The following is a 26,406-nucleotide window of genomic DNA, read 5'->3' as shown; positions in this document are numbered from 1 at the left end:
ATTGGACGGAAATCATTTGCACATAATGGGGTTTTAATTTTGGGGATCGGACGGATAAAGGCTTTCTTCCAGAGGTTCGGGTAGGTAGAAGTTATGAGTGAAGCGTTGAATATATGTGTTAATGTCAGCAGTGTTATGTCGAATATTTTCTTCAATAATATTATACTAATATTATCCACACCTTCAGCTTTAGAGGTAATACGTTTTATTGCCGCTCTTACTTCAGTTTCTGTGACATAAGTGAAGTAAAATATTTCTCTATCCGGAATTGGAGTCATTTGTAATTCGTTAACTGTCTGCTGTTTGTCGACCGTATCCAAGGTTATTGACTGTACCGTTGCAAAATGGTCATTTAGTTCGTCAAGAGAAACTGGCACTCTGTCTACCTGAGTCCTGGGATTTCCTAAACCAATTGTCCGTAAGTTTTTTCCACAGTTTGGAAGGGTCAGCTCCCACCTTCAAGATGTTATGAAAATGTCTCAGTTTTACGTTTCTAATGGCTTAAGTAGTTCTGTTACGTAAGAGGTTATAATAATTGTAAGAGATTTTCTGTCTTGTCATGTTTAAACGTTTTGTATGCAGCGTTTCTGTCCATAATCATACTACGTATGTCAGCAGTTATCCATGGTGCTGGTGTCCTTTTTACGCGTTTAGATTTGATAGGAGCATGCTTGTCATATAAATTTATAATGTACTCATTTAGTTTAACAACTTTCTCGTCAACAGTATGTAAGGTCCATATTGAGTCCCAGGGAATCTTCATTGCGTCTTCAAGTAGTTGGGTTTCATCAACACGCTTCAAGTCACGGTACCGTATGAGTTTAGGCGTGGGCTTGGGACACTTCAAAGAATATACTAGATAAATAATGTCATGGTACGAAATTCCCGAAGCCGCACATTGTCCATGTTTTTGTACTTTGTCTGCATTCTTCGTAATAATTAAGTCTAATATGGGGTATGCTGGGGTATGCTGGGTGGGTTCAAGGGGAAGGACTTGTAGATCAAGAGCCTGGAACATGGTCAATAGATGTCTAGTGTAGTTCGAATCAGAGGCCAACAGATTTGTGTTAAGGTCACCCATTATTATTAAGACGTGTTCATAATCTGTGATGAATTCCATCAACGATCTCTCGATCTCTGCAATATCGTTAATCTTCGGGGGTTGGTAAATTACACAAATAAGACATTTATGAAAGCTTGTCGAGACTTCTACAAATAACATTTCAGGTTTTCCGGCATACTCGCCAGGAGATGTGTATATTATTCTGGGATTGAGATCTGATCTAACATATGCAGCAACGCCGCCCCCTTGTTTACTTAAACGATCATTTCTTAATAGCGTATAACCATCTAGGTGCAATGTCGCTGAGGATAATGTAGGCTTTAGCCGAGATTCAGAGATGAGAAGAGCATGCAAATTCTGATTCGAGAATATGGATTGAATTTCGTCAAAGTGTGCAACCAAACTCTGAGCGTTAATATGGGCTACGTGAAGGGATGAAGAGTTCTTGGAAAATGCTGTTGTTAAAATGTTGAATGCTTCAGAGTGAAAGAGAGGGTTCCGGTCAACAGGTACAGGGGAATGGGGTGAGTGAAGGTCATTGTACAATGTTCTGTCAGAGACAACCGGATTATTACTGTCAAGAATCAGGGTATCCAACTTAAAAGAAAAAAAAATGTTATATAAAAATATGAAGTTGCTACAAGTAAAGATTTCCTATTAATTAATAGCTTAGCTACAATTAAGTTGAAATAAATAAAGATGAATAAACACTACTGGTACTAACAGGTATGAATAAGTAGTTTAGACTTTAGTAATTTAGAATATCATATAACTTGGAAGAGTCCAAAAAATATATAAATTATTATTAATATTAACTATTAAAATATTAAAAATGAAAGTAACTAAGAAATAAGTAATGTTAATGGGGTTATGATATAATGAAAATAGTAAACTAAAACTACAGTACGAATAACAATACTACTAATAGAATAAACTAAAACGTTAATAGTTAGCTATAAAGTAATGACTAATGGTATCGCTTATGACCCTAGCTCCATTACATTATTTAGTCTTCTCTTTACATTACCCTCCTTAACAATAACAGAACCATCTAGTGTCCAAACATTAGTCACACCGTATTTACTAATAGCTTCACGCAACAGTTTATGTCTGGCACTGGTGAGATCCTCCCTCACAGTTATTTGACTGCCTTTCAAAAGTCTTTTATTGCGGAAGACCTCACTTCTCTTTCTATAGGAAACAAATTTCACGATGATGGCCCTGGGACGATCATCCGTCTTTTTCCCCACACGGTGGCTCCTGTCCTATGTCACTCACCTGCAGAGATCAGGGGCGGCCCGTGATTCAGAAGACAAGTGAAGTGCTGACAACTGTATGTGGCAAGAAACAATATTTTTTCAATCTTACCTTATCTCTTGTATAGTAGGTCTATTCTCCTGTTCTTCAGGGCCGCGAATTTGTCAATGATGTCATCTAAAAAGCTGGGTTGTCCTTCAAGTTCCGAAAGAAGTTCTCTATGAATAGAAATGTTGGCCAAGGAGGACAAAAGCTGCTGGGAAATTGTATTCCGCAAATAAGTTTTTATTCTCTTTAGACACGAAAAACTTCTTTCTACGGACACACTGGTGGATGGCAAAGACACTACAAGTGAAAACAACTTATACACTTCCTGTAATACGTCTTGATGAACATCACTCTGACGTAACATCTCCAATGCTTTCAAAGCGTTAACGCCACTGTAATTGCTATCACCATAAAGAAGTTCAAGTTCATTTTGTAAACGTTGATTTTTTTTTAAATATGGATGGGTAGCACTCGATCAAGTTCTGCAAAGCACCTGATGGAAATTCTTTAGAATAGTCTTTAAATTTTGTTGTATCTACCAAACTTAGAAATGATACTTTGTTCAAGTCATGAAATCTAGTATTAATTTGTGACAGAATATTGTCTACTATCTCGTAAAACAATGACTTGTATTTGAAGAAAATGTCTTCATCGGATAATTGGGCATGCTGTCTTTTATGGTTGCAGTTACTTCTCACTTTTGCATTACGAAATATTTTGTTGCAGTATTCTTTATTTCTTTTACTATTAATCAAATCGTAAGTACTTCGAATTTTAGCTGCACAGTAACTTATATCTAAACATTTCTTTTGCAGAACATCATACAAAACATCAGTTAGACTGAATATGTCATAAAAAACCAGAGCCAAAAAACTGAATTCAAAGTCATTCATGTCATTCAAGAATCCTCCGCATTGACGGATGGAAGTACTATCAGTTCCAGGATTTATTTTTATTTCTTCAAAAATCTCTTTTAAACCGTCCCAATTTTCTACTACTGTTTTGAGTATTTTGGAGTTCGAGTCCACCTCGTTTCCACAGCTGTTGGAATTCGCCTTCCAACTATCGAATTTAGAATGTGGTTACGTTTACCTGAATGATGAAAGAAAGTGGGAATTCCTCTTAGGTTTGCAAAGAAAATTCGGCAACTTGAAATACTGTTGCAACTCTGTTGCAGAACTAAATTCAAACTAAGCGCTAGACAATGAATGAAAATAGCTTGAGGAACTTCATCTTTGACTTTTTTCTGTAGGCCATTTATGTGGCCTGACATTACACTAGCGCCATCGTAACACTGTCCTATCAATTTATTACGATAATTCAAAGGCCCTAAGATGCTGTCTATTAGTTCAAACAGGGCTTGTGCAGTCCGATCAGAACTTACGTCATAAAAACCTAAGAAACGCTCCACCAGTTTACCATGTGAAGTCACGAATCTTACTATTATAGAGCATTGACAGTTTTGTCCAACGTCCGTCGCATCGTCAATTTGCAGTGAAAAAAAAATCAGTTTCATTTACTTCTTTCTTGATTTGGTTACATACGTAGTCTGAAATACATTCAATTAGTTCGTTCTGTATTGTCTTAGACTCGCCGCTGAATACACATTTAATTTTATTGTATTGATTCCTAACTTCGTCGGAACTTACGGAGAGCAAAGTTTGGAGCAGTTCTTTGAAATTACTGCGGTTATGTGACGAAACTTGTTCATCATGTCCTCGAAATGGCAACTCTTGTTTCGCTAAATATATAACGGCTTGAACCACAACTTTCATAAAGTTCCTGTTTAACCGAACATTCTCATTAAATATTTTAATACACAATAAGGACGACTCCTGTAACGCATTGCGAATTGAGTTCAAGTTTCTTTCGACTTGTTTCAATTGCAATACGCACTTCAAATGCTCACTCGAATCCCCATGTTTGTGAAATGCACGAGTTGAGTTCGCAAAATCGCCAAACCCCGCGTTATTCCAAACGTTCCTTTTCACTCCTAATAAAAGGCAAGCCCAGCAGAAAAGTTTTTGTAGAAAAACACTGCCACATAACCAGGTATACTCCCCATACCAGGTACTTTTAAAATGCAATTGATAAGAATTTCCGGACTTTTTTTGTTTTCTAACAGACACTGATAAACGCGGAGTTGGGCGATTAAACACTAATAAGTCTCTCTTATCTTCCTCGCGCCAACGAGAAAACGGTGTCTCTAATAAATTACACACTACATCGTTTTCTGGATTCATTCGCAAAATCACTTATGAACATCACTAAATAATACACAAATAACAAAATTAACTTGTTTCTCTCACCAAGAAATGGATGAAACTGACAATGGGTTTGCACTTGTCGCCTTGTCGGGGTTCGGCGGGTTGGACAAGCGAGGGGTGTTTAGAAACCTGTTTCTTTGTTCCTTGAATAGGCAAAGGAACGGCTCTTCTATCCTTGGAGGGTCAATGCTCGTTACCATGGCAACCTACAACAGGCCTGTGTACTAGAAATGTGGAAAAAGAAGCGTTTCTTCTTGAAAACCAGTACCTACTCTTACATTATATAGAGGGTGAGTGTCAGCAAGCGACACGAAAGGGAAAGTGTGCAGCGATACACCCAGACACTTCACGAGGCTTTCGTCTTTCAGATAGCGATAGGAGATTTGTGAGCAGGTTATAACTATGATAAAATGAAAATGCATAATTATTGTGATTATAATTTTAAAATGTAGGTGAAGAGCCACTTCAGTCACTTCACCTTGCGGGCCGCGGCTGGCAGAAATACTCCTGTTTTCTCTGCCACCTGGATGGCAATGACATCAGTGTCTTCATTTTCTACCCTCTCTCAACTTTAATACAAACATCGAAGCCATAAACTATACTGTGCTCCAACCATGAGAAAGTCTTTGCGGAATGAAACGCAGCGCGGTAATGCTGTGAATGAATGTTGATGTCATAAGGTCTCACACGTGGGTACTCGTATCTCTATTGGCTCGCTCTCACGGCATAAACAATAACATTGTTACACACATATTTATACTACCCTATTTACAAAATTAGATCACTGTTAATCTCCTGGAGTGGTATTCATAGACATTTCGCAGCACGCGCTACGAGCGTACTAAGCTAGTCCCGGCTATCCACTGGTTACTAGTACAGAATTCAAATCATATCCTATCGCTAACACTGGTTTATGAATACGAAAAACGCTGATACGAAAGCCCGCGCTAAAAATGTCAATGAATACGGCCCCTAGTCTTGTAATCCCTCCATATAGGAAATAACATATGCAGGAGAGCGCATGGTTTTTAAACTGACGTTATAACGATAATATTATTTATCTACTTCGCTCCAATAGATGACGCAATAGTGAGCACATTCCTTTCACGGTTGATCTCCTGGTTGGAGAACAGTACTCTTTTTAGAAAGCTTTGGTTGTTTGTTGTCGCATTCCCATACAACAGAACATTATCAGAGAAACTCGAAATTTCGACTTTTGTCCTCCTAATATCGCGATATTGACCACTGTGCTGTGGTCGAGCGTTCTTGAACAATCTCTTCCGTTTGCGAGTACAAATCGTGTATAGTTCTACCGTAGAGACTAGTGACTTTTGTAAACCTTATTCAGTCGTTGTTCCTAGCAATAACAACATGACCATAAAGACTATATTTAATATTAAATCTATTGTAATATTTTATTACAACGATTTATTGAGAGGTGTTGTATTAAATATTGTATTACATTCGTGCTTCAATAGATTTAATCCACTCATGACAGTCAGTATATCGTTCTCTGCATACGCGTCGTGTCGTGGATAAAATCTACTTCTTTTGTAAACTTACTCCAACATTATAAACAGTCTTTATCACCAATCGTGCATAATATGCCACATTATTGTATGTACCAGTGCCATGAAATATCAACATGCCAACTAAAACGTCATGACTTCTACAGTATTAGAACACTTTAACTTCTATTATGACAGCATAACTTGTACCATAAAGTTAATAGGCTATTATGAAACGATTTGCCTTGCAATAATATTTAATACATCAATTGGAGAAAGCTGGGTTTGCAGTGAAAGACTCGCCTTTGGGCAGAACACTGAATGAATGTTGTCATAGCAAACTATCCAACATTATAAATGTATTTCTTTATTCATTGTTGTGTAATGCTGTCATACAAAAAGAATAAATAAAATAACGCTTGAAAAGCGTTTATAATGTTATACAGTTATTACACTTGCCAAAATTAGGAAACGAGCAACGCGAATAACTCTTGCGATAAAGTATAAGATCATAAACTTGTTTCATAACAATTCTCACTTGTATAACGTGAGGCAATACAACAGAAATGTGTCTCTTTTTGTAATAAAGGATTATCTGATTTACATACACAGTTGGTTAAGACCGCTGATGAATATCTACAAAATATTCCCCTCATTGTCAATGAGGAGAATATTCATTGAGTGGTTCATAGTGCTCTTTGTTGTTTGACAAGTAACTGTTACAGTTAGACTCTCATTATTAACGTGTGTTCTTTTTCTTAGTCTGTTATTTAACGACTCTGTATCAATAGGTTATAAGTTATTTAGTGTCGATGCAGTTGGTGTTAGCGAGATGGTATTTGGCAAGATGAGGCCGAGGATTCTCATGAGATAACCTGACATTCGCCTAACAATTGGGAAAAACCACGGGGAAAAATACAACCAGGTAATCGGAGCAAACGGGAATCGAACCCATGCCCGAGCGAAGTTCCGGTTCAGTAGACAATGCGCTACCGCCTGAACTACGCGGTGACCTAATTATTTAATGTTACTATAAATTTTAAATAGGCTACATATTGTCCTAAATACCAAAGTAAAGTATTATAAGCGAGTAGAAATGGATTTCAGGCGCGCTCCACAGGATTTCTAGAAGAGACAGAATGAGGAAGAATGTGATCAGAGAAAAAATGAAGGTTCAAAATTCAGTAATAAACTTCATATCAAACAAGGAGCTAAAATGAAAATGGTATGGAACACATGAAATGAATGGCAGAGGATGGATTGAAAAAGAATAGGATTCTGCCTGATGGAAAGGAAGGAGAGGATCGAAGGTTATATGTAGAAGATTAGAATTTTCAGCAATATGCAGGAGAAAAATTGAGCGATGGAGATTGGAATGGTAGGGAACGGGAAAAGCAACGGAACTTGAATTGTGCGTAGGAAGATGTTAATATTGTAAAACCTGCTTAATAATAAAATAAATATTGCAAGCGATCAGTAATACAGTAACCGTACGAAGGGTTATGTTTTGACAATTTGTAGTTTAGAGAATTAATTGCATAGTTCTAGTGAACTGTAAAGTTATAAATGAAATAAGATATATAGCTTTTTGGGATTACACAAATGTGTTGTGTGAAACGCGCAGAGTACAAGTTTGTTCTTACTTGGTTAAGCAGTACCCTATATTTAATTTAATATACGTACCCGTACGATTGATTATCAGTCAATTAGTAATGTTCCCAGTCATCAAATGTCCAGTATAAAATGAGCCTTCAGAGCAGAAGTGGTGTAAGTCAAAAATGGGTAATGAGGGTTGAAGTAAACATTCTGTAAAATACGGCGCAAAGAAGCAATTAATATTCAATTTATTTAAACTATTAGTAGTCAGTGGATAGCAAGAAGGACATATTAATTGCTACCTTGCGCTGTATTTTACAGAATTTTTACTTTAAACCTCATTACCCAGTTTTGACTTACACCGCTTTTGCTCTGAACGGCTTAAATAATATGTCCGTAGACATTAAATGCCCAGTATCAAAAATGTCCAAAGTTATTAAATAGCCGTTATTAAAAATGTCCGGAGTTATCACATGCATCATAAAATACCGGAAGAATATTTATTATTGTGAATTAATAATTAATTTAACAAGGAAATGTAAACTAAATTTATCATATTCTGTAACAAATTTTGGTTTCTAATTTTGTGCTGCAGTTTCATATAAAATGAAAATGTCCGCAAATTTCACATTATTGTTGTCCTTATGTTGATTGCATATATACAATACATTGAATTCTTCGTTGATTTGTAATATACTTTTTGGTTATGGGATGCCTTACTTTTATGTGATCATTGTGAATTTGCATTTGGCATTCTCTGTCTCATTCTGTTCTTGTCTTATGTTTTCTATAAATCTCCAAATACTGACATGATGTCCAGAAACCTGCCATTACATCACTGGTTCTATGAACATCTTGCAACATTATTTCATAGGAGTGGGAATATTAGGGGTGTATCTTACCGGAAAGAATGTGGCGTAATCGTCTCTGTACATATCACATAGGCCTATTTAACATTTTGACTTCTGGAGATTTATGTAATATAGGCTATTGGACATTTTGACTTACGTACATTTCTGTATTTTAAATATTTTGATTAAACGTTGTAGTTGTGGACACATTTATAGTGGACTTTCTGTGTATTGAACATTGTGCTATGGACGAATTGACCTGAAATGACCAGTACTTATATATTTTTAATGATAATAAACTGAAAGCCCAGAGATACAGTATCTTTAGTAGCATGATGAAGTGAAAGAGGGAAACGGGAATACTCCGAGTAGAAACCTCTGCAACGTCTGCTTTACCCACCACAAATCACGTCACGACCTTGCCGGGTATATAACCCGAGTCACTTAAATGGAAGGCTAGCTAGGTCATAAACGCGATCAGCAGAACGTTTACGATAGTTTTTAAGTATGTTATTTAACGACGCTATATCAAGTATTAGGTTATTTAACGTTGATGGAATCGATGATAGTGAGATGGTATTTGGCGAGATGAGGCAAATATTCATGTGATTACATGACATTTGCCATACAGTTTGAAAAAAAAAAACTTTGAAAACGCCTCAACTAGACTTCGCTCCATAATGTCTGACAGGCGATGTAAACATTGCCTGCAGAGAGAGAGAGAAGGACAATTGCTATTGAACCAATAGCAGAGGTCTCATTGCACGCTTATCTCGAAGTTGGTCCGTCTCAAGCGTTCTGCCTCGCCCATCTTTAAGACAAACGTGGAATTCCATTGGTTGAATAGCAAATTATATTTCTCTCCTCCTCTGCCTGCAGTTTTTACGTCGCCTATCAGACATTATGGAACGACATATAGGATATGTAATCAACCCGAGGGGGAATCGAACCCAGCCCCGAATCAACAGGCAAACGCACTTACCACCTGAACTCTCTTGTGAGTCATTCCACGACAAATCGCACAAAATTATACAAATTTTGACTTTCATATTTCTGATTGCGTTTATATTTTTTTTTACCAACTCTATGGGTCTCATAAACCAACAAGTGTATTTTTATTTCCTCCTAAGTCCACATGTTTTTAAAATATTGCGTGTTAAAATTCGTTAAAAATGTCGCACAATGCAACATTTAAAGCGTCATATTTCTAACGATATTGATGTTAATTTTTTTTAAATGCATTTAAAAGCTTAAAGTACTGTCTTTTATTAAATGTTTACTAACTAATTTTAATATAATTATTTCAAATATTTTTTTATAATTCAATTTTTAAAACATATACATCAATGTGAAATAGCCCTATTAAAAATATAAAAAAATGCCTACTAGGTGCACTGAAGTATTCTTAATAATTCCAGAAAAAAATCAGAATGGGATCTCCAATAGTTTAATGGAAATTTAATTACCTATGACAGAATGTGTAGCGGTCGGCGCAGCAGCAGTGGACGGGAAGCGTTAAAGCGCGCTAAGAGGTTTATCGGCGCTGGATAATTGACTGAACGTTGCAACATTACACCTTGTACGGATCAAGTCACTCGAGGAAACACTGCTAATTTACTTATTATGATATCTTCAAATAATTGTACATTATGCTTTTCAGATGTTTCTTTTCATTCACACTTTAAATTTTCATTCGCCTACCTTCTTTCTTGGAAGAAAATTGTTTTACTAAATCTTCAGTTTTTGACAACGGAATGAAAGAATATAATTTTAATGTACCAGTTATTGGTTTTAGATTATGGTATCTGGCCTGCAAATTTTCAGTGTGGTTTTTGTGCTTATTGATTGGACAAAATATAAATGACACGTTAGAAATGTTTTTTGTGACTAATCAAGCAGTTTTTTTTTGGTGTTGTTATAGGATCTTGTATAGGCTAACTCTCGTGGCAAGTCTTTTAACAGTATCTCCAATGCCAACACATGGACCTTTACCATGCGACATTGCAAAGAAGTGTCATTCAGCACTAATTCCATAATCGTCTTCATGTAAGCAATTATTTATTTATCTATTTTTTTTTTGTATTGTGAATTTGATCCATTGGAAAAGTAGATGATTTTTTTCATATCGTTGAATTCTTGCTTTAAGAAATTGATTGCTTCGGATTGAAAAAAGTGAAAGGGATCGGTGTCATGTTTCATGGTTTCTGAGATGACATTACTTTTGTAACGAATTTCTGTATCTCCTTTGAAATATACTACGAAAGGATTTATTTATTTATTTATTTAAATATACAGAATAAAAAATATATTTACAAACAAGAGAAATAGAAATAAAATAATACAATCAATATAAAAAAGGAAATTTAGTAGTATTAACAAAATTTGAGACCGAATGAGCAGCGCTCGTGTTCGGTCACAGTTCAGATATAATATTAATAGGCCTATAAGAGAATATAAAATAAAATAAAGTAGGAAGTCAAATTAAAATTGTATTGTATTGTGGCTTGGCATATGTTCCAATGCACACCTTGTATTGTATCTTGTATTACAAATGAATAATTTTCAGAAAAGTCTGAAATAACTATGTAATTTTCAGGTTGTACCTTTCTTTGCATTCCGTCAAAAATAAAATATGGCTGACTTTTGAATGGATGATGATGCATCTTCTACATGAAAAACTTAACATGCTAGGGAGCCTTTTACTTTTGAAACTTTTCACGGGGGTATCGTTTTGTTGTATCTTTCTTTTCTTGATAGGGGATTCTATTGACATCAAACTCTTGTTTAATTCCTCAATATTACTGATTCCTAGCACTGTAGCCATAGAACTGCTAGAAGAAGTACTGGGATAATCACTTTCTCTGTCCGCACTTTCATTTGATTCGTGTTTATTAATATCACAAGAACTACCGGCCTCACATATAATTTCACCTGACCTATGCGGAAATTGATTTTTACGGAACAAATCACATATTTGCACACTCAAAGACTCCTTTAAATTGAGCTTTATCAATAAGTCGCGACTTACGCGTCTTAGTGTACTTTTCTTTTTAAAAGCGTGATTAGGAAGGTAAATGGATTTAAACACTTGTTATATATTACGCGATCTTTACCATCACTCATGTTGTATAGAAGTCACGTCACTGCGCGAAATTCAAACCCAAACTGATTATTTTTCTCTCCTGCCATCTGTTTACTGTCATAAAGTTTACTGCCTTACCCAGCCTTGCTATCATCAAACACTTGGCTATATTTCAGTATAAACATACAACGCTGTGAAGGGCTTCCCCTCTTAGCTGATCTGACAGTAATAAAATAATTTTAGATAAGATATTTACTGTTCCTTAAGGTATTAATCATTTGATGATTAGTATGGTGACATCAGATGCAACGGGGAATTTCCACGGGCAGCCTTCTAGCCTATGGCTGCAAGCAGTTCATTAGCTGGGCATCGCGAGTGCGTGCATGCCTCCGGAAAATAAATTGTTACAAATGTATGGGTGCCGATCCCATATTTATAAATGCAGTAGTTTACAGATAATACATCAGCGAACAAGTCTATATTTTTTTTTCAGATTTTTAACTTCGCTATTTAATATAGTAATTGAAAAAGAAACGATTAAAAAATAGGCCAAATTTTAAGTTTATTTGTGATAGGCCTAAAGTAATAAAAAGTGTTGTATTTCGTCTTTCAAATGCGCCAAACCGCAAATCTCAATTATATGTAGACACAGAGTTCCAAGTGAGTTTATGTAACAGTGCGCGCATAATTTGCGTAACTTCAAATATTCATAACTACACAAATAATTAATAATTGTGAAAATAAAAAAATACGGGTCTCCTTATTTGATATCTGGAATACATGAAAAAAAATTCGACCATTTCCGAGGAGGTCGTGTTTTATTGTTGTGCGTTTTGACGTGGAATGACTCTTGTGCTTTGAGGTGCTACCATGAGCAAGAACCTGCGCTAAGTAAAGCCATCTGAAACTTCATATTTCTTCTGTAATTCAATTAAGCTATTGGATTAAATACGTAGTTGAGCTATCTTTTAAAAGATCTTCTTGGATTCCTCTTCCCTTTTCAGTTATCATGTTTAACAACTCTGGCAGTTCTACCTTAAGTTAGAACCGTTCTTCAAATGATTGAGTTCCACTCTGCTCTCTAAAATCTGTTTCCAACACGACACAATCTACTTCACCGATTGTTTTCCTTAATTAGAATGTTCGTTTCAGTTCTTTCAAAATGTACACACAGTATGTAGTTCTAGACGTGTCGGCAAGTGAAAATTTATACTGTTGGCGTCCGGGCATAAAATCTAACTTTTTTTTTTACTGCTAATGATATTAGTAACTTTCGTTGTCCTCAAATTTCTTTCAGGAGCATACGTGGATATCCATTTCCAAATCACAAGTTACATGCTACCGGGTCTCTTAATTATACAAATTCAAATCTTCATGTACTCAGAGGCTCATGCTAAAACTCTGCTAAAATTTTACTTAAATTAATTACACTATACTATACATAAATCTCATACATATAATTAATCTTAAAAATAAGAATCCTTAAGAGAAACAGGAAAAGTATAGATTTCATCGCTGTAGCCAGCGATATACAGTCGGCTATCTGCAGCACATGCTTCCGTTTTGTAAAACTGCAACAAGGCTGGGGAATTGCCGCAGTGACGTGAACAGAATCCTCGAACGAGATAGTGAGGTCAAGTTCGAGAGCTTTCTCTTCCTGTTCTAACAGAGACTGTCAGAACCATTCTTTGGTCAGTAAAGTATAATTGAGTTAGATAAATTGCCGTTTCGTTTTAATAAATTGTCTCATGACTCTGTTGTACCATTCCTCTAATTTTTTATTATCTGCGTTACTTCCAGATATAGTCGAATGTCTGAATAATGAAGCATGAGCGAAAAAAAAAAAAAAGAAAAGTTACTGTAGTAGAGTGCCATTGTGTAAATTGTTTAATATGTTAACCATAAGATTATTCAGTTGTAGATAGTTTGACCATTTTTTAATTCACTCCATATGTTTAACATAGCACGAGAGATGTGAACATTTGTAGTTGTCTGGTAACTCGTAAAAAAAAGTATCAGTAAAAATAGATAAAAATAATAATTAAATGAACAGATGTACTCTTGAAAACAGGTTTCGCTCAGTACGGTGCCATTTTAAAAGTCACATGCGAAAGCAACAGTCAGTTTTTGGCAATAAAATCTTGCGACTTATACATATAGGCCTACACATATACATAGTAGACTGTTGCTAATTCGGCCACTCGATTTCTCTCTATTCAGTGTATATTATTTATTTTCAATAAATTTTTATCGTTTTGATAGCTACCACATCTTGTCGCAGAATATTATTTTTTTTTAAATTTCATTATGTATTTTTCTAACATTAATTTACATTTTCTTTTTTGTTCATTTGAATTGGTTAGGATGCCGATATTTTAAATCCAAGATTTGGACGGCTATCATTTCGATATACTAATATATTTATTTCAAAGAGTGGTCGAATTAACAAGAATCTACTGCTTGCATTCGGCCACTGTTTGCACAGTGTGTGCCAGATTAGCAAGATTGCCGGATTACTGACAAAGGAACCGTTCCAGGTCGTGTAGCTTGAATTTAATTAAAATGCATATTTAAGCTAATTTTCGTTCGTTAAGAAACGTGATGACAGTCATTCGTTTCGCTCTTTCCTCGTTTGCGACACCGTATCACAGTTCTTGCATTAATGCTCTAGTCTATTTTGTTTTTCTCTTAACTCACATTAGTAGAGTACTCTTACTGAAATACAAATTTAATTTGAATTTAAAATGTGTATTAACTTTGTGACCCATCTTAAATATGATAGTGGGATTCGAAATGAAGTGGTCGGAACAAAGAGCAATTGAACAGCACAAAAATTTTATATAGGCTGGTTTTTGACACTTCTGTAACACACACACTGTTTCCAATATGCAACATTGTTACCAAACCTTCTCACATATTTCTCCATCACATATCCACACCTCTGCCATACGTATAGCATGTCTTTGAGGAATGAAACTGTTAATAAACAACAGAATTCGATATCATTATGAAGCCCCTATCGTGCAATGTGTCTGGAATGTTTCCACAGGTAATTTTATGTATGAAATACTCTTCTAGCCTTCGATTTACAATTTTGTATTGTCTAAAAAAATACAAATCCAAGAACTGCACAAATCTTGTAGTTTTTGGAGGGATATTTTGTATTTTAATGGTCTTACCAATGTAAAGTATTGTTTACTCCTTCAAAAGTAAATATAGTGTCATGTATCTGACCATTGCAGGAATCCAGAAGTAGTAGTGTGCCTTTCTTAACATCCGGGAGAAATACTGTACATTTTTAACCATCTTCTCATGTGATTTTTTTTGTCAGTTTACCGGTAGTACTTGCATCGACCACTACATTAAATGGCTTATTATTGTCTACACGTCGCAATTCCCCTTTCGGTTCTTGAAAGCATAGCATGTACAGTCGTGTTCCTAGACTTCCAGCTGTATACCTATGGATTTGGACAGTGTACGAATGAGTGAAAGACGCCATGGATTGCACTACTACTTTATTAATGTGAGTTAAGAGAAAACAAATTGACTAGAAATGACAATTTATTACATGTGCCGTCTATGCTTATCCTTATTTAACAAATATATTGGTTATACAATATTTTGTTACATAATATATTTATTTAAACGTTTTCGGCTCTATGGAGCCATCATCAGAAACAAGTAAGCCCATATGTATGGTGTGAGTACACTATATGTTGCCGTACAAGTAAACTCAATTAATGTTAAAATTAAAAGACTTTATATCTGACTGCCACTTTACCGGAAGAATGGAAAAATAGTGTAATTATTCCCATATATAAAACAGGAGATAAACAGAATGTTGAAAACTATAGAGGGATTAGTATCCTCAACACATGTTATAAGATATTTAGTAGGATTTTAAATGAAAAATTAAAAAAAAACATGCTGAAACTTTCCTTCTGGAGTGTCAAAATGGCTTTAGAAAAGGAAGATCATGTGTAGATCCATTATTTAGTATCAAACTATTGTTGGAAAAAAGAAGAGAATTTAATTTAGAAACCCATATAGCTTTTATTGATTTTGTGAAAGCTTTTGATAAAGTCCGAAGAGACCTTTTATTCGACATATTACAAGAAAAAAAATATTCCAAATTTGCTATTCCAAAATATAATAGAAATCTACACGGACAGCAAAATAAGTGTCGAAATAAATAACTGTATATCCGAAAGAAAATTAGTTAATAATGGAGTTCGACAAGGTTGTCCACTATCACCAACTTTATTTAATATTTATATAAATGAAATTATTTTAAAATGGAACCAAATCTACACATCAGGAATCAAAATAACCAGTGCTCTAACATTAAATACCTTACTCTATGCCGATGATCAAGTCATAATTTCCAATTCAGAGGATAATTTACAAAGAGGATTGTATACATTAAATGAAATATTAAAAGATTTTGGGATGGAAATTTCAGCACAAAAATCAAAAGTAATGGCATTTTTAGGACAAGACCCAGTGAGAAGTAAGATAATACACAATAACCAATGCCTCGAACAAGTGCAAAATTTCAATTATCTGGGTTGTGAAATATCTTATCAAAATGAAAAAGATGTGAACAAGAAAATTACCAAATTTACACAAATTCTAGGAATAATAAACAATACATTAAAAGCTAAATTAGTACAAAAATCTACAAGAATAAAAATATATAATACACTAGCATTACCCACCCTTCTATACGGAAGCGAGATTTGTACATTAAAGAAAAAAGACATGAACAGAATCAAAGCAACGGAAATGAAATTTTTCAGGAGAACAGCAGGATATACTCTTTTAGACCGAAAAAGGAATGAAGAAATTTTAGAACAATTAGAAGCAGAGTCAGTAGAAGAAAAAAATCACCAGATACAAATTCAATTGGCTAGATCATGTAAGAAGAATGGAAAATTCAAGAATCCCAAAAATTATGATGCAATATAAACCTAGAGGACATCGTCGACCAGGAAGACCGTTAAGAAGACTGCTAGATGGGGCCGAAACAGGTCTACAGAGGCCTAATTCGTGAAGGATGATGATGATGATGATTAAAAGACATGTTTCTATTTAAAATCAATAATTGTAAGGCAGAAATTACAATATAAATACAAGGCGGCTCTATGGGCCGTGATAAAATGTTACTATTGCTGATGATAAAATTAACTAAAATACTTTAAAATTGTTAAGATCAGAATTAATAGTCGTCCAGTTTGATGGTTATGTAGCTTTCCATATTTGGTGGGAGCTGGGGCGACAGCTGTGGGGAAGAAAGTATCAAATGTAATATCTATATTCAAAAATTTTCAATGATGCTCGTTTCCAAAAACTATATGATTTGCATCTAAAAGCCGGTGAAGCATTACGATCAATTTGGAATGAAATTCATGAATCCTGTAATGAAAGAATTGATAGAATTATGAATAGTAAATATCAAACCCTGTATAAAAAAACTTAATTCGCTACTGGATTCCCAAAAATCTTCTGAGAGTTTCAGACCAACTCACATTCCCATGAGCAATAGAGTAATTAATCTCACCGATTCACAACTTACTGAGAATGATTATCAAATCCTTTCAAACGGTTACAAACATAACTATAAGTATACAAATCAGGAACAAGTGCTGAGCACCCTAGCCATCGAAAAAAAAAAATGGAAACGAGCATCATTGAAAATTTTTGAATATAGATATTACATTTGATACTTTCTTCCGCACAGCTGTCGCCCCAGCTCCCACCAAATATGGAAAGCTACATAACCATCAAACTGGACGACTATTAATTCTGATCTTAACAATTTTAAATTATTTTAGTTAATTTTATCATCAGCAATAGTAACATTTTATCACGGCCCATAGAGCCGCCTTGTATTTATATTGTAATTTCAGCCTTACAATTATTGATTTTAAATAGAAACATGTCTTTTAATTTTAACATTAATTGAGTTTACTTGTACGGCAACATATAGTGTACTCACACCATACATATGGGCTTACTTGTTTCTGATGATGGCTCCATAGAGCCGAAAACGTTCAAATACATATATTATGTAACAAAATATTGTATAACCAATATATTTGTTAAATAAGGATAAGCATAGACGGCATATGTAATAAATTGTAATTTATAGTAATTAGCTTATCGGCCCCATCATGCCTCTTAAAATTGACTAGAGCTTTAATACGGGAGCTGTTATACCGTGTCGCGAAACTACGAGGTTTTGAGTGCGCGCAAGAAGCGGTATAAGTAGCAACGATTTTTAAGTCAATATATTTCGTAAACGAGGAAAAAGCGAAACGAACGACTATCACCACGTTTCTTAACGAACGAAAATTAGCTTAAATATGCATTTTCATTAAATTCAAGCTACACTACCTGGGACGGTTCCCTTGTGAGAGTGCTTAAAATGTATTTAAATTCAATGTTACAAATTCCGCCAACCACTCCACTTGCACTTCTAAATCGAAACTGCAACGTTCCACACGTGGCTGGCGCGTGTATAGGCTACGTATATAATTAGTATATATTGTAAGTAATACAGTATAATGACACCGGTACTCGTCTCTAGTCGCATTGCGAAAGGACAGAGAACCTTTCAATTTGCATATTTAAAACTCGCTGCGTCTCTTCCGCAGTCTTAACTTGCTTCAACCATCGAACATCACACGAGTGAGTCTTCTCAACTCCACCTGTACTGCGAATGGACAAAGTTTCTTTCAATGTGCAGGCCTACACCTTCCACCATTTCCTTCTCCGTCCTGCGATCAGTATTTGATCGCATTCCCCTCCCCTCGCCTATGTGGTACCTAAGAGATTACATCCATTTTCGTCTCCTCCCTTCAAAATTTTCTAGAGCGTACCCCGGAGTGAGACAAGTGGCCAACAGGCTTGGAGCTCACATATTCAGTTTCTTTCAGCCTCGAACCCTTTGCGAGGACGCGTTTTGCGTACCTTTTAAATTTCTCCCCCCATTTCCCCTTTCTTTCAATTCAATGTAACGGATACATTAGAAAGGAAGGTATCGCTAATGAGAAAGCTAGGAGATTTTACGTGAAAACTGACAATATCCTTATTTGCCACATATACAACAAAATGCAATGTAAGCTACATTTTTTATAGCACTGTTCCAACACGTGCACCTATCACATGAGACACCTCACTGATTCACAGTTGTACACAGTACTGTTTTTATTCACATCTACTTCCCGTTGCTCCCACCTGCGAAGGCGGAAGAGACAATACAGGTCATTGACCATGGCTCTACCAGACATAATATCTTTTCTGAAACCCACAGTAATTTATCGTAATTCGAATTATTTCGAAGTTATTCTGATACGGAAAGTACTTTTTAACTTAAAACTAATGTCCGTCATATACAGAAGTTTCCAAATACTGTATCTCGACTTCTGCACCGTGAAGATTTTAACAGCTTATTCATTTATTAGGGTATTACAAATTATAATACCATGTTAGTCAAAAATGAATACTTTTCTCAGAGAAGATAATTTTTCCTTAAATGTTAACACTGTTTTTCTCGACAATAGGTACTATGCGTACGATTGTGATTTTTATTCTTCTCGTTGCAGAAACTGATAAGGAATGATCTATCCCTTTGCAGTTTTTAAATAAAATAGACGGTTTTCTTGCAAATTAAATAAATAGATTAACACGTATCGTTATTTTCTGCCATTAGGAAGTCTAGGAACCCTACTGCAGTGAAAGTTGCAGAACGGTAAACTATCTTATTGTAGGCCCTACTCGTTCTCGTCTTCAATTGGAGAGGTGTTGGGTTAGTCGGCTTTTAGTAGTGCGATTGTTAAGATCTTTCTGTTGCTACCCGATATCATATTGCCCTATCTCGTCCTTATTAGAGTACTGTCTGACCTAGGATACTACAGACATCCACCACGTTGAATGACATAATGTGTATGAAGTTCATGTGGAATATAATTTCCATTTAAAAGCTTTTTCACAAGAATATTGACTACCATTAATATTTCAAAAAGAAACCTGACAAAAATTAGGAAAGAATTGAAAAATATTACATAATAAAGCAGTTAAAATCTTCCAGTATTATAGTATATTACGTTACAAGGTTGGGAAGTCTTTTTACAAAATTGAGCAAAAGTTTGATAAACTAGCAGAGCGAGTTTTTCAATTCCTGAGATTTTTTAATCCACTCCAGAAAGGTGTATTGTACTTCATATTAAAAATTGCAAATACAGTATACACTATTTTGCATTGAAAATTTATAGCAGTATTATTCCAAAGCCTTCGCCAAACTGCACTGTAATGGTAACTAAGTAAAAATAAGTTCACTGTAATGGGTCTATTTCAATATAGTTTTATGTTATGAAGAATGGTTTCCCTAGCAACAAGTTTAAAGCATTCCACGTTAAGAAAAAAAGCATTAGTTTTATGGGCTTTGTCTAGTACATTGTAGAAGCTATATGGGAAGTAGGCGTTTCTATGACAACTGGTCATTTGATGGAATAGCCTCATATAAGAGCTGTTCAGAGCAAAAGTGGTGTAAGTCAAAATTAGGTAATGAGATCTGTAAAATACAGCGCAAAGTAGCAATTAAAATGTCCTTCTTGCTATCCACTGACTACTAATCTATACTAATAATAAATCTGTAGCCGAAATTTTTCTGGTAATTTTCGATTTTCCAAAAATAATTGGTCCTAACATATATAATTAACCACACTGAAACCGAAAATCGCTTTTTTGAAATTTTCGTTTGTATGTCTGTCTGTCTGTCTGTATGTTTGTTACCTTTTCACGCGATAATGGATGAACGGATTTCGATGAAAATTGCAATATAAATTATGTTCGTTCTAACTTAGATTTTAGGCTATATGGCATTCAAAATACATTATTAAAAAGGGGGGTTATAAGGGGGCCTGAATTAAATACATCGAAATATCTCGCTTATTATTGATTTTTGTGAAAAATGTTACATAATAAACGTTTCTTCAAAAATAATTTGCGATAAGTTTTATTCCTTGAAAAATTTTTATAGGACTGATATTTAATGAAATAAATGAGTTTTAAAATTAAAATAACTGCCATCTAAGGCCGTATAATGAAATAAAAAACAAATGACATCGTCTATAAGGGGCCTTGAACAGCAACAATCGAAAGCAATTAAAGATAGCCTACAGAGAATGTTTCTGTGTTTGTATGAAGTAATATCGGAAGCTAAATTAACCGATTTGTATAATTAATTATCATTTCACCATTGGAAAGTGTAGTTTCTGTAGATGGACATAATGCTATAATGTTATTACAGTAACTTCTGATATAATATAATGTAATGTAATATAATATAATATAATTTAAGTTATTTGAAGGGTTCAGAACCATAGTGGGCCAAGCGCCATTTACTGAATACGTAGAAAACAAGGGTTAAAATTAAATTATTACCATAATTCAATGGAAACCTATAACAAGTAAAATAAAGTATACACATTAAATCTAAATGATGTCAATCTTCATTAAACTATGGTTGCATGTAATAAAAATTAAGAAACATGTTAAAGGAATTGTCATTGCACCAATGAGTGGTCTCTGGATCAAAATGATCGCATTTTAAATATTTGGATGCAATTTAAATTAAGTAACATATTAAACGATTTATCCTTCTATCAAACACGAATGTTCCCTGGATCAAATGTCCTATTTTAATTATGTAATTACTTTATATTTATTCCTAACGGGTGCAGCGGAGCGCACGGGTACGGCTAGTAGTTTAAATAAATTGAATATTAATTGCTACTTTGCGCTGTATTTTGCAGAATGTTTACTTTAACCCTCATTACCCATTCTTGACTTACACCAATTCTGCTCTAAACGGCTCATATGCTCAATGTTTTTTTCTTAACGTGAAACCCGCTTTTTATATAACAATAGCTGTGAATACAACAAAAAACACGATTGTGTAAAAAATTATGTTGCAACATATCACAGACGGGTTAAAAGTATTTATAGAAGAATCGACTTCAGTAAGTAAGCATGGAATACTTATTTGTGTCAACATGTTGCAATCCTCCAATAACTGAGTCACCGTTCACTGTCAATCTATCCATTTATCTCAAAGACGTTATAATATGTAGTATCACCCAGTGGCGTAGCATGAAATTTTGACCAGGGGAAGCTAACTCAAGTAGTCTTTCATGCAATATGAGAAAACGTATTAAAAATACAGTCTTAAAATAAATAGTAGTCAATGTCAAGTCAGCAGTCGAAGATTGGTTGGAACATCGTAAGTAACACCAATAAGGCATGACCTCAAATGATACGTAATAAAATACGATTTCACGGTTTACACATATCTCTTAACAAATAGACACGTATACGTATAACATTAGCTCACTCCCTGTCATACTTAGAGAAATCACAATATTAGTATCATTACGTAAGTATGCGTCTGTCTTTTGGTTGTGTCCTTCATTGACAGCAAGGGAGTCGGTCATTTGTTTTTTAAATCACACTTTTGTTCGTAAGTCAGTTTTGATAATACAGTTGTCCTAAAAAAAAGTCAAGTAAATTAGTGTCAGGAACTGTTATTTCGCTCATTATTTATTATATCAGCCACAGTGCATACTAACACTTCAACTGAAAACAACTGACGAAAAGGAATAACTCGGAAACTACTTATTTTAAATGTTAAAGCTAGCTTCTTTGCGAGCCTTGCGACTAGGGTAGCTTAGTTAGAAAGGGATGGGAAATCTGCGGGGTGGATTACACAGAAGAAACCGGTCTGCTTGGAAGCTGGTGTGTGCAGGCTTCTTGTTTACTGCTGCATCACAAATCATCCTGAGCTGCCGCATCACAATATTTAACGCGTAAATATAAATTCTATTAAAATATAATAAACAATTTTCTCCATAAACTGCAGGTTTATTATGAAATTATTATTAACTGGGGAAGCTAAGCTTTTTAGCTTACATTGACGCTACGCCACTGGTATCACCACAGTCTAGTATATACAGTCTCGAAGCTCAATACGTAGGGAATATGCATCCATAGATAGTTGCTAATCACTAGGATCGCTACTATCGCCTCATCACATACAATGTGAAACAGTACCGGCACAGTCTATTGTTTCTAGTACCCTCATAAACTCAAGCTTCGTGACTGTATATACTAGACTGTGGTATCGCCTTGTCTGGTCTTAATGATAACACAAAATATATAGTACACCGGCATGGCAGGTCTTTCGACTATAGCCAAATCATCCATTCTTTTCTCAGTCATAATAAAATTATAGACAGCGAACTTTTTAGACAACACAAGTTAACTGAAGCTGGACATGAAGTCTCTTCTAAAGACCACGTTCGAATCCAACCGAACTTAGCCGGCCCGGATGGCTCAAGCGGTAGGGGCACGGCATGTCTCTATCGCTTGGTCCGAAGGGTTGTGGGTTCGAGTCCCGCCTCGGGCATGGGTGTTGTGTTTGTGTTTGTATTAGTGTAAGTAAAACAAAGGAAAAACAAGTGAAAAAGAAACAGAAAAAAAGGGAAAAAAAAAGTGATGTTTACAAATACGTCACGGTGAACAAAATGGGTAATCGGATAAAAGACAGCATCGTGCTTAATACAAATTTAGAATCAATTGACGTGTGTGTGACATTTATATTTAAGGAGTCCTTGCCACCATATTGAGAGTTTAACGTACACACTCATATACGCAATACACACGATATGTTTGTTATTTTCATGTTCTATTAAAGTAAGCGAAAAAGTATAACATAAAGAGATGACAGAAAGAATACATTATTTATCATGAACGAAATAAAGATTATTAATAGACTTATTCATTCCAAATTGCATATTTTAAAATATAATATAAATTATATGCAAAATCATAATATTTTTTTCTCAGATGGTGAGAACATTCTATAATAATGTCAATAAGTGCATTATTGATTATGCTTATAATGAACTCAGTGGAGTTTGCTACTGATTACGTATTTTCAGAATATTTGGTTTCGTCTATTGAGATCCAAGTTTTGTTATCTGCTATTTCTCTCATGTAATCTATCACTATTTTTATAGCTAATTTCAAAATAATATTTCCGTAACATCGAATCACTTGGTAATTTACTGTTGTAATATTTTTATAGGAATTCTTTATGCAATAATTTCCAAGTTTTCGAAATGGGTTATGAACACAAACGCACGGCATAAATCTTAATAAAAAAAATGAGTTTGATTACTTGGAAATGAAGTTGAGGATGTTCCTTCCTGTTCGTTCATTTGTAACATTTTAAGCCGGTTGTTGTGTCCTTGAGAGTTACAATGCTGTCGTATGAACTGTCTCTGAACACCACTGATTTTTAGATTACCGGTACGTCAATTGCATTGAATTATTTTCACATCACTAGAAAAATACTGTCTATCAAATTCCTGTACAATTAATTGTAATTTTAAATTGAGAGACTTCTTTACTTTCGGCATATTTAGGATATTAATTTTTTATCACCACTATTCTGCCGTCCGACCACCAACATACTGTTGAAACATATTATGCACATCGAGTGTACGTATTCTCCCCCTTCACGATGTCATTGTTGCTGGAATATAGTAAACGCTTGATTCAGGGATTAGTGTATAAAAAGTCCGCAGTCATGATTCATAAATAATTAGACTTTCATGTCTGTTCGATTCTCTTCATCTTCCTCTTCTCTTCATTCTATAGGTATTTTTTCCTATTCCCACTTTACATGTCTGTCCACCGTTTCACGTTGCTTCACCGATCTCGCTTACTGTGGGCATACTTAGGCCTATTTATGGATTTTTAAGGAACCCGGAGGTCCTTTGCCGCCCTCACATAAGCCCGCCATCGGTCCCTATCCTGTGCAAGATTAATCCAATCTCTACAATCATAGCCCACCTCCTTCAAATCCATTTCAATATTATCCTCCCATCTACGTCTCGGCCTCCCCAAAGGTCTTTTTCTCTCCGATCTTCCAACCAAAACTCTTTATGCATTTCTGGATTCGCCCATACGTGCTGCATGCCCTGCCCATCTCAAACGTCTGGATTTAATGTTCCTAATTATGTCAGGGGAAGAATACAATGCGTGCAGATCTGCGTTGTAGGGGAGAGTCGGGTAGTATCGGACATCGGGTAATATCGGACAGTGAGTTTCTTTCATCTACCACACGATGATAGTACCTGATTGACATGGTTACATTTCTGTGATGTCGCATAGAGAAACGTAACCATGTCATTCAGGTACTACCATATGGTGGTAGATGAAAGAAACGCACTGTCCGATATTACCCGATGTCCGATACTACCCGACTTTCCCCTATAACTTTCTCCATTCTCCTGTAACTTCATCCGTCTTAGCCCCAAATATTTTTCTAACATGTAAGACCTAATTCTCAGACACTCTTAACTTCAGTTCCTCTCTCAAAGTAAGAGTCCAGGTTTCACAACCATACAGAACAACTGGTAATATAACTGTTTTATAAATTCTAACTTTCAGATATTTTGAGAGCAGACTGGATGACAAGCTTCTCAACCGAATAATAACGTCCATTTCCCATATACTATTCATTCTGCGTTTAATTTCCTCCCGAGTATCATTTATATTTGTTATTGTTGCTCTAAGGTATTTGAATTTTTCCACCTCTTCAAAGGATAAATTTCCTATTTTTATATATCTATTTCGTACTATGTTCTAGTCATGAGACATGATGATATACTTTGTCTTTTCGCGATTTACTTCCAAACCTATCTCCTTTCTTGCTTCAAGTAAAATTCCCATATTTTCCCTAATCGTTTGTGGATTTTCTCCTAACATATTCACGTCATCCGCATAGACAAGCAGCTGATTCAATTCAATTCCAATCCCTCTCTGTTATCCTGGACTTTCCTAATAGCATAGACCTACTATAGAGCGAAGTTAAAAAGTAAAGGTGATAGTGCATTTCCTTGCTTCAGCCCGCAGTGAAATGGAAAATTATGCGACAGAAACATTGCAACAGTATGTTAAGATGTGTTTTTTTTTCTCATTTGTAGTAAATATTTTACATATTTCATATGGCATATTCTACAACTTCTACTTCAACTATGTAAATTATCTCAACTCTTTTCTTAGGTCTTCATCTTCTTTTGCGTCCAGTTTTGCACTGTATAGAATTTAATTTCATTTACTTGTAAACATCAGTGGCGTAGCGTCAATGTAAGCTAAAAAGCTTAGCTTCCCCAGTTAATAATAATTTCATAATAAACCTGCAGGTTATGAAGAAAATTATTTATCAATTTTAATAGAATTTATATTTACGCATTAAATATTGTGATGCGGCAGCTCAGGATGATTTGTGATGCAGCAGTAAACAAGAAGCCTGCACACACCAGCTTCCAAGCAGACCGGTTTCTTCTGTGTAATCCACCCCGCAGATTTTCCATCCCTTCCTAAGCTACCCTAGTCGCAAGGCTCGCAAAGAAGCTAGCTTTAACATTTAAAATAAGTAGTTTCCGAGTTATCCCTTTTCGTCAGTTGTGTTCAGTTGAAGTGTTAGTGTGCATTGTGGCTAATATAATAAATAATGAGCGAAATAACAGTTCCTGACACCAATTTACTTGAATTTTTTTAGGACAATTGTATTATCAAAACTGACTTACGAACAAAAGTGTGATTTAAAAAACAAATGACCGACTCCCTTGCTGTGAATGAAGGACACAACCAAAAGACAGAC

The sequence above is a fragment of the Periplaneta americana genome, chromosome 8 (genome assembly GCF_040183065.1).
Source record: "Periplaneta americana isolate PAMFEO1 chromosome 8, P.americana_PAMFEO1_priV1, whole genome shotgun sequence".
NCBI lineage: Eukaryota > Metazoa > Arthropoda > Insecta > Blattodea > Blattidae > Periplaneta > Periplaneta americana.
This window is presented reverse-complemented; position numbering follows the sequence as displayed.